We start from the raw sequence: 12,194 nt of genomic DNA, 5'->3' as shown, positions 1-12,194 counted from the left end.
CCTTACTAATTAATAATCTGCCAATCTCGGCCTTATACCCAATAACTTGGCCTTCACAGCCGTCTGTGGCAAAATGAATTTCACAGATTCACCATGCTCTGGCTAAAGAAATTCCGCCTCATCTCCTTTCTAAAGGTCTGTCTTTTTCTTCTGAGGCTGTGCCCTCTGGTCCTAGACTTTCCCACTAGTGGAAACATCTCCACATCCACACTATCGAGGCCTTTCACTATTAGGTAAGTTTCAATGAGGTAATTTTGGAATACTCCATATAGGAAAACATACTGAGCCGTGGAGTCATAGAGTAATGTAGCACAGAAACGGGTCTTACGGCCCGACTTTTCCATGCCAACCATAATGCCCAGTACACGCCACTGACTAAAGAAATTCATCCTCATCTCCTTTCTAATGGTGCGTCCTTTTATTCTGGGGCTATGCCCTCTGGTCCTGGAGCCTCCCACCAGTGGAAACATCCTCTCCGCATCCACTCTATCCAGGCCTTCCACATTATCCTCCTTCCTCCAGCCCTTGGTTATCTAATCAAAACTGCATCCAGCTGCCGCCTCTTTCCTGACGCAACTGTTTGTTTTGGGTGAGGAATTCCTGTAAACAGGCAGGAATTCATGAGATGCCACCAGGTGAGGAATTTCTGCATGAAGAAGTCTTCAACAAAGAATCCCAGTGGGAAGCAGAGAAGTGACTGCCGACAGATCGACTGTGCAGGGGTGCACTGAGCAGTTGCTAGCAGTGATTTATTTGTCAAATTACTGGTTCATTGAATATTTGAGCTGCAAAAGAAAGTGAGGCATATTGATTTGTCTGGCTATGCAGGGTTTCGCCTTTATTCCTTTTATGTCTTGAACTTAGTGGCTGACCTGTCTGGCAGACTCGATTTCTGATAGATTTTCCACAAGCCAGTCTTCCCTTGACATTACAAATAATAACCAAGTAAAATCAATACCGCCGCATGTAATTTTGTGGCATCGAAAGGAGACCAATGTCAGAAGATCGCCTCCCATTTTGGGTTAGAAGAGCACTGTGAGAGATTTCACACTGCACATCTTGGGATGCAATGCTTGTGTGAGGTTCCCATTCCATGCAAGTTCTACCTCAAGAGATCACAGCCAGATGAACTCATGTCCCTCTGATCTGTTTACTCGGAGCTTTTCATAAGTTCTAGTAGCAGAATTAGGCCATTCGGCCCATCGTCTACTACACCATTCAATCATGGCTGATCTATCTTTCCCTCTCAACCCCATTTTCATGCCTTCTCCCCATAAACCCTGACACCCTTGCTAATCAAGAATCTGTTAATCTCTGCCTTAAAAATATCCATTGATGGCCTCCACAGCTGCCTGTGGCAATGAATTCCACAGATTCACCACCTCCTCATCTCCTTTCTAAAGGTGCATCCTTTTATTCTGAGGCTATGGCCTCTGGTCCTAGACTCTCCCACTAGTGGAAACATCCTCTTCACATCCATTACATTCAGGCATTTCACTATTTGGTAATTCATCTCATTCCTTGGGTAGTACAACTTCCCATTACATCTCAAGCCAAGTCAAGTTTATTATACAAGTGCAGTGAAGTACAGGTATAATGAAAACCTTGCTTGAAGCAGCATCACATGGCATGTTGGCTTTCATAACAAGAGGAGTTGAGTATAGGAGCAATGAGGTCCTTCTGCAGTTATGCAGGGCCCTAGTGAGACCACACATGGAGTATTGTGTGCAGTTTTGGTCTGCAAAACTGAGGATGGATATTCTCGCTATTGAGGGAGTGTAGAGTAGGTTCACGAGGTTAGTTCCCGGGATGGCGGGACTGTCATATGTTGAAAGAATGGAACGACTGGGCTTGTATACACTGGAATTTAAAAGGATGAGAGGGGATCTTATAGACACATATAAAATGCTTAAAGGATTGGATTGGCTAGATGCAGAAAAAGTGTTGGGGAAGTCCAGAACCAGGGGCCACAGTTTACGAATAAGGGGTAGGCCATTTAGAATGGAGATGAAAAAAACTTTTTCACCCAGAGAGTTGTGAATCTGTGGAATTCTCTGCCTCAGAAGGCAGTGGAGGCCAATTCTCTGGATGTTTTCAAGAGCGCGTTAGATAGAGCCCCTAAAGAGAGCGGGGTCAAGGGATTTGGGGAGATGGCAGGAACGGGGAACTGATTGTGGATGATCAGCCATGTTCACAAAGAAAATTGCACTAAAGAACAAGGTGTTGGAAAAAAGAACAAGCCTATGGTCACAAAGTGCAGGAGTAACTCAGCGGGTCAGGCAGCATCTCTGGAGAACATGGATAGGTGACGTTTCAGGTTGGGACCCTTTTTTAGATTGAAGTTCTGAAGAAGGGTCTCGACCTGAAACGTCACCTATCCATTTTCTCCACATATGCTGCCTGTCCCATTAAGTTACTTCAGCACTTTGTTCTTTTGTGTAAACCAGCATCTACAGTTCCTTGTTTTTACATAGTGCAAGGGGTAGACCACTTTTGAGGTGGGATTAGGGACGTGAGGGTCTGTTCAAGAAACCAATAATTGTAGGAGAGTAGCTTTCTTCAACTTGGTGATGTGGATCTTCAGGCTCCTGTGTCATCTGCCCAATGGTTGAATTGAGAATAAGGTTTGATTTATGTGGGGGGAGGGGGATTTTTTTTTTGTCAGTTTCTTACTTTGCTGGAGATGGCGAATCTTCGGGTTGCATCTCCAGGTGCTCCGCGGCCTACCATCGATGGAGCTTGAGGCCTCCTCGGGCTGACTGGGCCCCATCGCGGGGCGTGCACTTGCATCGGAGCCGATCCCTTGCCTGGGATCGCTTCAACCGCGACCTGCGCACTTACCATCAAGAGCTCGCAGTCTCGAAAGAGGCTAGTCGAGGTGCTCCAACGACGCAGAGGCTATACCAGCCCCGCCACGGTGTCCGATCGTCTGGTGCGGGGGAGCTGACATCCCCCCGATGCAGCAGCTGATCGCCTCGATGCGGAGGGCCCAAACGCCACCAGCTATGGGAGTCGAGAGCGTCCCATTGTAAATTGCTCGTTCTAAGCTTCCCCAATCCGGGTCTGGTTTCAGTCAAAAACCACTGAATCAAATACTTGTGCAACTAATATTTATTTTGACAAAACACAATTACAATTCAACTACTATACCTAACCACCGCAGGTTCGATCCTCGTATCTGCCTGATCAAGCCCTCTAGGCCTTGCTCAAAATGAGACACTCCAGAAGGTCACGTAGCCTCAAGCGCTTTGCCAGAAGATCGACACAGGACCTCGTGGCAGCGGACTTTTATAGGTCCCTGGACCTCGAGGGGCCGAACCACATGGGGGTGGTCTCTTTACAATCCAATTACAGATATCGATTAACCCCATACATAACAGACATTTCCCTAATCCAATAATACAGCGACTAATACATTGTATAAGATAGAAAGTTCTACAAGGTAGCAAACAAGAACAAACATTGAAACATGTGCCCTGAGATTCAAACAGTTTCTCCAAGGCTCAACAGTTCGACCAATCATCCATTAACAGGATGACCTTCTTGCAACATTATTTATACTATTTATAATGCTTTTGCAGCGATCCAATATAAATTATTCATTTAAGGTTCATCTGCAAAACTGCTATACGTATTATCAATTTAAGAGAAACAAGGAGAACACCTGGACCCCCTCACTATCCTACATACCAGTCTGAGCCTAGACTGGCTGGTGCCAATCAAAGCCTGTAAGGTTCAACTGACAAGGGTTAAGCAATTCTGACAAGTGCAGGGATCCTCCATTTTATGGTGTCTTTAATTTAGCCAATATTAACACCATCAATAGAGGGCTCGAGGCCCTGACCACGGGAGAGCTCAGGAAAGAGATTTGAACTTTTTTCATCACAGTGAGGAATGCGGAGGAGACACTGTGGTGGATGTTTATGTTAAAATGTATTTTGTGTGTTCAGTTGCTTTTTATTTGTATGACTGACTTGGCAAATGAAATTCCTCGTATGTTGCAAAACATACTTGGCTAATAAAGTATTATTGTGATTGTGATTGTTTAGTAGGGATCCTTGATGATACATGCTGCTGTCTTGAGGCAGCGCCTCATGTAAATGCTTTCGAAGGTGGGGACATTTAAAAACACTTCAACAGGGCCTGTTTTCACACTCTGACTCTATGAGATCAGGCAGCAGCAATAAAGAGAAACAGCATTAACATTTCAGGCAATAATCTTGCATCAGAATGTTCTCTCCCAGGAAACTGCAGGAGATGCCCAGCAGTGTGGAGATACAAGGGATTGCAGAAGCTGGAATGCGAGCAAAAGACAAAGTGCGGGAGGAACTCAGAGGCTCAGGCAGTACTTTGGAGGAAATGGACAGATAATGTTTCCGGTTGTGATCCTTCGTTAGACTGAGGAAGGATTCCACAGTCTAAGAATAAAGGGGAAGCCATTTAAAACTGAGATGAGAAAAAACTTTTTGGGGAATTTATGGAATTCTCTGCCACAGAAGGCAGTGGAGGCCAATTCACTAGATGAATTTAAAAGAGAGTTAAATATAGCTCTTGGGGCGAGTGGAATCAAGGGGTATGGAGAGAAGGCAGGCATGGGTTACTGATTGTGGATGATCAGCCATGATCACAATGAATGGCGGTGCTGGCTCAACGGGCCAAATGGCCTCCTCCTGCACCTATTTTCTATGTTTCTATGTAACATTGCTTATCCATTCCTTTCACGGCTGCCTGACCCGCTTCGTCACTCCAGCACTTTGTGTTTTACACAAGATTCGAGCATCTGCAGTTCCTTGTGTCTCTAAATTTAAGCAAGATTCATCTAAAGCTTCAGAGGAACAGCGTTGAACGCTGATGGACACAAAATGCTGGAGTAACTTGGTGGGTGGTGTTTCAGGTCGGGACCCTTTTGTGTCATCTTGTAAATAACCTATCCATGTTCTCCAGAGATACTGCCTGACTTGCTGAGTTACTCCAGCACTTTGTTTCCTATTTTGGTAAACCAGCATCTGCATTTCTTTGTTTAAGAGGGAACTGCAGATGCTGGAGAATCGAACGTTACACAAAAAAGCTGGAGGAACTGAGCGGGTGCAGCAGCATCTATGGAGCGAAGGGAATAGGCAACGTTTCGGGCCGAAACCCTTCTTCAGACTGATCGGGGGCGGGGGTGGGTGGGGACAAGAAAGGGAAAAGGAGGAGGAGCCCGAAGGCTGGGGGATGGGAGGAGACAGCAGGGGGGCTGAGGAAGGGGAGGAGACAGCAAGGACTAACAAAATTGGGAGAATTCGATGTTCATGCCCCCGGGGTGCAGACTCCCAAACGGAATATGAGGTGCTGTTCCTCCAATTTCCGGTGCTGCTCGCTGTGGCCATGGAGGAGACCCAGGACAGAGAGGTCGGAGACGGAGTGGGAGGGGGAGTTGAAGTGCTGAGCCACCGGGAGGTCAGCTTGGTTATTGCGGACCGAGCGGAGGTGTTCGGCGAAACGATCGCCCAAGCTTCCGCTTGGTCTCACTGATATAGATCTGCTGACATCTAGAGCAGTGGACGCAATAGATGAGGTTGGAAGAGATGCAGGTAAAAACCTCTGTCGCACCTGGAACGATTGCTTGGGTCCTTGAACGGAGTCGAGGGGGGAGGTAAAGGGACAAGTGTTGCACAAGGGAAAGTGCCCGGGGAGGGGGTGGACCGAGAGGGAAGGGAAGAATTGACAAGGGAGTTATGGAGGGAGCGGTCTTTGCGGAAGGCAGATATGGGGGGAGATGGGAAGATGTGGCGAGTGGTGGGGTCACGTTGGAGGTGGCGAAACTGACGGAGGATTACTTTTTGTATGTGACGGCTGGTGGGGTGAAAGGTGAGGACTAGGGGGACTCGGCCCTTGTTGCGAGTGCGGGGATGGGGAGAGAGGGGCAGTGTTGCGGGGTATGGAAGAGACCCTGGTGCGAGCCTCATTTATGGTGGAGGAGGGGAACCCCCGTTCCCTGAATAATGAGGACATTTCAGATGTCCTGGTGTGGAACGCCTCATCCGTGGAGCAGATGCGGCGTAGACGGAGGAATTGGGAGTAGGGGATGGAGTCCTTACAGGAAGCAGGGTGGGAAGAAGTGTAGTCCAGATAGCCATGGGAGTCGGTGGGTTTATAGTGTATGTCGGTCAGAAGTCTATCACCTGCAATGGAGATAGTGAGGTCAAGGAATGGTAGGGAAGTGTCGGAGATGGTCCAGGTGTATTTGAGTGCCGGATGGAAGTTAGTGGTGAAGTGGATGAAGTCAGTCAGTTGTGTGCAGGTGCAGGAGGTGGCACCAAAGCAGTCGTCGATGTAGCGGAGGTCGGGGATGGGGCCCTGGTATGTATTGAACAAGGATTGCTCGACGTAACCTGCAAATAGGCAGGCATAGCTGGGGCCCATGCGTGTGCCCATAGCTACGCCTTGTATTTGGAGGAAATGGGAGGAGTCGAACGTGAAGTTATTGAGGGTAAGGACCAGCTCCGCTAGGCGGAGGAGAGTGTCAGTGGCTGGGTATAGGTTGCTTCTCTGGTCGAGGAAGAACCGGAGGGCTATGAGACCATCGTGGTGGGGGATGGAGGTGTAGAGTGATTGGACGTCCATGGTGAAGATGAGGGGGTGAGGGCCTAGAGAATTGAATGCGCGGAGACGACGGAGAGTGTCTGAGGTGTCTTGAACATAGGTAGGGAGGGATTTAACCAAGGGTGATAGGATGGAGTCAAGGTATTTGGAAATGAGTTCTGTGGGGCACGAACAGGCGGAGACAATGGGTCTTCCGGGACAGTCAGGTTTGTGGATTTTAGGGAGAAGGTAAAATCGGGCTGTGCGGGGCTGGGGAACGATGAGGTTGGAGGCTCGGTCGGGTAGGGCCTTGGAGTGGATGAAGTTGGTGATGGTGCTGGAGATGGTGGCCTGGTGCTCGTCAGTGGGGTCATGGTCCAGGGGTAAGTAGGAGGAGGTGTCCGATAGTTGGCGCGTGGCCTCAGCTTTGTAGAGATCGGTGCGCCAGACTACCACGGCACCTCCCTTGTCAGCGGGTTTGATAACCAAATCTGGGTTGTTGCGGAGTGAGTCGATGCATTTCTTTGTTCTATCATCAAACACTTTGAGCTTTACTTGTGGGACTTAAGGAGCTAGAATGAACAGGGGGAAGTAATTAATTGGAGCACTACTTTTTTGCTACATATTAAGGATTTAGATCTGCATTTATTGAGCAAAGCAGAATCTATATCTTCCAGGAACCTTTCATCCAGGGAACAATCAGAGATGTGTCTTTCACTGTCTGTTGGCAGATGGCTTGGCCACTTCTTTCTAAAACATTTCATTGAGACGATCACCCTTTTGGCAGCTGGCATTTCATGGAAACAGAACATTATGTTAACTTGAGTGTTTTATGAAATCATTTTTTGGCACAAGATCAATGTTCTAGGAATGTTTTTATCTTTTAGAAGGCAATTGTATTGATGTCAAAATCATTTTTTGTATTTTCTAGAACTTGATTAACTACTAGTGGGGAGAACTTATTTCACATGCACTCCCTACACACCAAGGGCAATTTTACAGAGGCCAATTAACCTACAAACGTGTACATCATTGGGATGTGGGGGGAAACCGGAGCACCTGGAGGAAACCCACAGAGTCACAGGGAGAACGTGCAAACTCCACCTGAGGTCAGGATCGAAACTGGGTCTCTGGTGCTGTGAGGCAGTGGCTCTAACAGTTGCGCTGCTGTGCCTCTTGTTACAACAGTTCATGCTCTTTTTCTTCATATGCCTTGCATTCTGAGTTTTAACAATATTCAAAGTCACTGATTTACAGATTTTGCAGAGAACCGCAGAATATTGATCAGTACAACTGGCAGAAATCCAACAATGCCATTTAATAAAAACACAATTTGGCTTAATGGGCCACCATAAATCAATGTCTTGCACTGTTATAGTAACAGGCGGCACACCTTTAATGCAAGGCAAGCAATAACCCGGATGGTCTGCCAATATATGATACAAATCCCACAAACATATTTGTAAGGTTGGGTTGGGCAAGCTAGGACTTTATTCCTTTGAGCACAGTAGGCAGAGAGGTGATCTTACAGAGGTGTATAAAAACATGAAGGGAGTAGATGGGGTAAATACATGGGGTATTTTACCTAGGATAGGAGAATCAAAATCAAGAGGACATATGCTTCATAAGGTATAGTGGCAGAATTAGGCCATTCAGCCCATCAGGTTTACTCCATTATTCAACCATGGCTGATCTATCTTTCCCAAAACCCTATTCACCTGCCTTCTCCCCATAACTCCTGACACCCTTACTAATCAAGAAATCTGTCAATCTCTTCCTTAAAAATACCCAATGACTTGGCCTCCAAGCCGTCTGTGGCAATGAATTCCACAGATTCACCGCCCTCTGACTAAAGAAAGTATGCTTAAGGTGAGGGGGGAAGATTTAATACAAACCGGAGGGACAACATTTTCACTCGGGGGTGGTGGGTATATGGAATGAGCTGCCAGAGGATCAGCAGAGGAGGGGTGGCACAGTGGTAGAGTTGCTGCTTAACAGCCCCAGAGACCCGGGTAAAATCGTGACTACGGGTGCTGTCTGTACATAGTTTATATCAAAGATCTTTGGTTTGTATGTTCTCTGCGAATGCTTGGGTTTTTTCCGGGTGTCCCGTTTCCTCCCACACTCCAAAGATGTACAGGTTTATAGGTTGATTGGCTTTGGTCAAATTATAAATTGTCCCTAGTGTGCAGAATAGTGCTAGTGTATGGGGTTGACAAAAATGCCGGAGAAACTCAGCGGGTGAGTCAGCATCTATGGAGCGAAGGAAATAGGCAACGTTTGGGCCGAAACCCTTCTTCAGACTGAGGGGTGGGGGGGCAGGAAGAAGAAAGGAAGAGGAGGAGCCAGAGGGCTAGAGGGAGAGCTGAGAAGGGGAGGAGAAAGTAAGGACTACCTGAAATTAGAGAAGTCAATATTCATATCGCTGGGGTACAAACTTCCCAAGCGAAATATGAAGTGCTGCTCCTCCAATTTACGGTGGTCCTCACTCTGACCATGGAGGAGGCCCAGGACAGAAAGGTTGGATTCGTAATAGATGGGGAAGTTGAAGTGCTGAGCCACTGGGAGATCAAGTTGGTTATTGCGAATTGAGCAGAGGTGTTCGGCGAAGCGATCGCCAAGCCTACACTTGGTCTCACCGACGTAGATCAGCTGACATCTAGAGCAGGGGATGCAATAGATGAGGTTGGCGGAGGTACAAGTGAACCTCTGTCGCACCTGGAAAGACTGCTAGGGTCCTAGAATGGAGTTAAGGGGAGAGGTAAAGCGACAAGTGTAGCATTTCTTGCGGTTGCAAGGGAAAGTGCCTGGAGAGGGGGTGGTTTGGATGGGAAGGGACGAATTGACCAGGGAGTTGCGGAGGGAGCGGTCTCTGCGAAACCAGACAGGGGAGGAGATGAGAAGATATGGCAAGTTGGAGGTGGCGAAAATGACGGAGGATTATTTGTTGTACGTGACGGCTGGTAGGTTGGAAGGTGAGGACTAAGGGGACTCTTGTTCCGAGTGGGGGGATGGGGAGAGAGAGCAGTGTCACGGGATATTGAAGAAACCCTGGTGAGAGCCTCATCTATGGTAAAAGAAGGGAACACCCGTTCCCTGAAGAATGAGGACATCTCCGATGCCTTGGTGTGGAACACTTCATCCTGGGAGCAGATGCGGCGTAGACGGAGGAATTGGGAGTAGGGGATGGAGTCCTCACAGGAAGCAGGGTGGGACAAAGTGTAGTCCAGATAGCCATGGGAGTCAGTGGGTTTATAGTGGATGTCGGTCAGAAGTCTATCACCTGCGATGGAGATAGTGAGGTCCCGAAATGATAGGGAAATGTCGGAAATGGTCCAGGTGTATTTGAGTGCCAGATGGAAGTTAGTGGTGAAGACTAGTGTATACGAAGACTAGTGTATGGGGTGATTGCTGGTCAGCATGGATTCGGTGGGCTGAAGGGCCTGTTTTGGCGCTGCATCTCTAAACGTGATAGTTGAGGCGGGTACGATAACAGCATTTAAAATGTACGTTCTAGAAACGGAACTGCAGACGATGGTTTACAAAAAAGGACAAAGTGCTCGAGTAACTCATCAGGTTAGGTCGCATCTGTGGAAACATCATCTATCCATGAAGGGTTCCAACCTAAAACGTCACCTATTCCTTGTCTCCAGAGATGCTGCCTGACCCGCTGGGTACTCCAGCACTGTGTGTCCTTTAAAAGGCGCTTGGATCGGAAAGGTTTAGAGGGATATGGGGCAAACCCGGGCAAATGGGATTAATTTAGATGGGGCATTTTGGTCGGCATGAACGGGTTGGGCTGAAGGGCCCGTTTCCGTACTGCATGATGATGAATTTATACATTAAATCAAACATTATTGCAAAATGTCATGCATATTAGATTCTTAATTTGGTTAAAATGTAAGAGATCAGTGGTGTTTAAGTACTCAATTAGTGTAGGCTTCCTATCTACAGGTGCCTTGAAAAGGACACATCTCGTCATAAAGTTTATCGAAATAAATATTTGTGGTTCAAAAGTTGCAACCGGATTGGCTTTCCTGAAATTTGCAACCGAGCTGGAATGTGTCGTCGTCTGAAGAGACGGTGTCTGAGATTTAATTGGCCCGAGTCCCCATCTTCCTCGCCTTCGGTGTCTGTTCGGGGGAGTTTTGGACAAAGAGGAAATGATGTGGTAATGAGGGCTTGTTAATTACAGTCTGGGAGAACGATCAGTGGGAGGGAGGGAGAGAAATGGAGAGATTGTCGCTTTAACAAGGCGGAGGGGAGAGTGGGAGAGAGTTTTTTTAAAAAAAGCAACGCAGTGAAAACCACATCGTAGGCTTAGCTTGTCAGCTTCACATTTCATTTAGTCCAGAAGCAATGCGGTGATCGCGATAAGAAAAAAAAAAACCCTCCCAAACTTGAAGCCCTGGAATAGCAATGCCGGCTGAATTTGGGTGACGAGAGTGGAATCGGCACTGCTGCAAGCGGGCGTCTTGTTGGTCTTTCCAAGGCCGGTTCAATGGGTGAACATTGCTTTGAGCAGTGGCGGAGATCGGAGGAAGGTTTACATTGACATCCGCCTCGTTTCCCAGGAGGGAACTTGACTTCGCAAGAGGTAGGTTAAAACTTCTAATAAACTTGATTCCACGATCGGACTTGCGGGGAGGAATCACGAACAACGACACATTTGTTCGCTTAATCTCCAGGTAACCTTGGAATCGATGTTTCCCTTTGTATCCGGGTTGTTGGGGGGTGGGGGGGTAAACAAATCCCGGCCAAGTTATTTTTCAAGTTTTGATCCCGTAGCAAAAGCTGGAATGCCAATTTATTTCTGGCAGCCCCGAACAACTGCGGCCACAGCTGTTACACATTACAGTGCTAAGTTTTAAATTTCTCTACAACGGGGGTGAATGAGGGAGTGTATTCAGACTCCTGGGATCCATGCAGTTAATGCAAACCCTAACCCAACTCACCTCCTGTATCTCTTTCTGGTTTAAATGGCGGCCTGAAGTCTCAACTAACCTGGTTGTGTGTGTCGAATTGCACTCGCCCGCCCTTTCTGTTGCAGGGTCTGAAGTAAATGTCCAGTCTGATCGGGTTCAATGGGTCGTCACTAATTATTGAATGAGTTCAATGAGTGAATGAGTTTCATGGAATATAGCTTGTATTCATGGAATACATGTTATCTTTCCTATTGCACAATATCACAGGCCGTTACTGTACAATTTGACCAAATAACATAAACCTCGATAGTGTTAGTTTGTTTCTCTCAACTAAAACAAAGCGTCTGTCCTCAAAGGGTTAAGCCAATTCGTACTCTGTGCGTGCATTATCAGTATTTTCTGCAGAATTATACAGTGAGGAAAAAAAAGCCCTTCGGCCCAACTTGTCCACACCCACCAACTTGTCCATTTACATTAGTTCTACTTGCACGTTGAGGAAAGGGTGAATAAGGGTCCCAACCCCAAACGTCACCAGGCCATTCCCTCCACAGATATCGCCCGACCTACCGATTTCCGCTACCACTTTGTGTTATATTGCAAGTTTGGGTCAAATTCTACTGTTTGGCAGTTTTGAAGGGAATCCTCTTGGTTTCCTGGATTTCATTCTGTTATTCCTGAAACAGGACTTTGTCCTCGGCTTCCTGT

At 47.2% G+C, this 12,194-nt stretch overlaps 1 protein-coding gene across 4 annotated transcripts in view; it reads left to right on the top strand.

Annotated features, from left to right (window-relative positions):
• Positions 1–12,194, top strand: part of LOC129698809 (activin receptor type-1-like) — a 72,970-nt gene that overhangs the window by 11,375 nt on the left and 49,401 nt on the right. Inside the window, exon 1 of one of the 4 annotated variants that reach the window (XM_055638104.1) lies at positions 9,823–11,161. The exons of the other annotated variants lie outside the window; for them this stretch is intronic. The gene's annotated coding sequence lies outside the window, so the exon portion shown is untranslated. Of the gene's footprint in view, positions 1–9,822; positions 11,162–12,194 lie in introns of those variants that run through there. 4 annotated transcript variants of the gene reach the window in all.

This window comes from Leucoraja erinacea, chromosome 7, assembly GCF_028641065.1.
Source record: "Leucoraja erinacea ecotype New England chromosome 7, Leri_hhj_1, whole genome shotgun sequence".
NCBI classification, from domain to species: domain Eukaryota; kingdom Metazoa; phylum Chordata; class Chondrichthyes; order Rajiformes; family Rajidae; genus Leucoraja; species Leucoraja erinaceus.
Note: the sequence above shows the minus strand (reverse complement) of the source record. Positions and strands in the feature narration are given on the sequence as shown.